This window comes from Rhagoletis pomonella, unplaced genomic scaffold (assembly GCF_013731165.1).
Source record: "Rhagoletis pomonella isolate Grant_MI unplaced genomic scaffold, Rhpom_1.0 Rhpom_scaffold_00001, whole genome shotgun sequence".
Taxonomy (NCBI): Eukaryota; Metazoa; Arthropoda; class Insecta; order Diptera; family Tephritidae; genus Rhagoletis; species Rhagoletis pomonella.
The window spans coordinates 8,908,308-8,910,044 of NW_023458555.1; the positions used below are offsets into that span (position 1 = coordinate 8,908,308).

At 33.6% G+C, this 1,737-nt stretch overlaps 1 non-coding gene across 1 annotated transcript; it reads left to right on the forward strand.

Moving 5' to 3' along the window:
- The first annotated feature begins 758 nt into the window (after positions 1-758).
- Trnaa-agc lies at positions 759-831 on the forward strand. The gene has a single exon. It is a non-coding gene; the product is annotated as a tRNA-Ala (tRNA).
- The last annotated feature ends 906 nt before the right edge of the window (positions 832-1,737 follow it).

Consider the following 1,737-nt stretch of genomic DNA (forward strand, 5'->3'; position numbering starts at 1 on the left):
CCGGACCCATAAACTGAAATTTTTTAAATTTTGCTTAAAAACCCATAGAATACAAAAAAAAATGGAACCAAGCTATTGTGAACGACCTAACTTCATTAAAATCAGCAATAGGTTTTTATACCTACATTCATACATACAAACACACATATATTTTAAAAGTATTTTTACTAAAAAGCTTTTTCATACGTAGTTCATAATTTTTACGCAGTCAAGAAGCTTTTTTCTATTTTTATACAATTCGCCCTAGAGCTTTTCTTTCAAAACCCAATAACGCACCATCCATTGCTGCCAAACGAACATACACATCGCGCACCGTCTTTAAAAGAGTCACAACTCAAAGTAATACGTTTGTCAGAGAATGCGAAAAACTATTTCTAAGCACATGATAATCATATGGACAAGGGCGACTTTACCTTAGGCTTTTTTTTTTAACAAATTATAACAAAAATTTGCTTCAGCTTTTGCTGAAAGGTAAATAAAAGCTCTGCGTACATTTTTAGCGCATAATCTCAAATATTCCAAATTTTGAGTTATGACTCTTTTGAAGACGGTGTGCGCCATGTACGTATATGTATGAACATTTTTATCAACGCGTATACATACAAACGACACTGGTCATACATAAGCCGTCTGCTTGTTCGGTGGGGTTGATTGACTTTGTTGGCTATTGTTGTAGTTATTAGTGATGTCGATAAAGCAGTGCGAAAACTACTTTCGGTTAGGTTTCGTGTAGGCAATTATCGCGCCAGCAAGCACCAGGGGATGTAGCTCAGATGGTAGAGCGCTCGCTTAGCATGTGAGAGGTACGGGGATCGATGCCCCGCATCTCCAACTGTGGATTGTGATCTTTTTTTACTTCGTTTTTTTTTGTTTTTAATTTTATTTTAAAATGTTTTGTTGTTGTTAACTTAATTAGTAGTAATATTACTTAGTTATTATTATGTATACGTCTACCGAAGGATGGTTTAAAATTAATTTGAGAGCTTTACTGGGAGAAGGCTAGGAGAGAAAGGTCTACCCCTTTAAAGAGGTGTGGGTGGTTTGAAGGAAATAATCTTATACTTCCTTGTATATAGTGCAATACCGGTCTTGGCAGACGGCATTTGGTAATTAGTTGCTCAAAACTCATAGATGCTTAACCGTTTCTCTTAGGCCTGGTATATGCTCTCTCACATTTTAAGCATAATTAAGCTATTTGTATATGCCTAAAAAAATATAAAATCAAACTAGCACTTTTTTCGTCATGGTTTCAGGCAAAGTTTTCTTTTTACAGTGACTTAAATGAGTGTTCATATTTTGATATTTTTCAATATTAATACAGTTTTTTAACTTAACTTTTTTGTTATTTTTTTTAATAAAATTATTGTTCCCGTTATTGTCCTAAACCTCCTAAATCAATGTTTCAAACTTTATAAAAAATTTAGTAAAATTGAACAAATTTCGAACTTTTTAGTCTGAATCTCTAGTATTTTAGCTCACTAGCAGACCCGGCGAACTTCGTTTTTAACCGACTTCCAAAAAAGGAGGAGGTTATCAGTTCGTCGGAATCTTTTTTTTTTTTTTTTTTTTTTATGTATGTTACCGCATAACTTTGGACCACGTCAACCGATTTCGATAATTCTTTTTGCATCGGAAAGGTAGTGTCTCAGTGGTTGAGATCCGATCAGTGGATCATGAGATATATATATATATTTTTTTTTTTATATGGGAGTTGAAGTCGGTTTTTTTTGCTAAAAA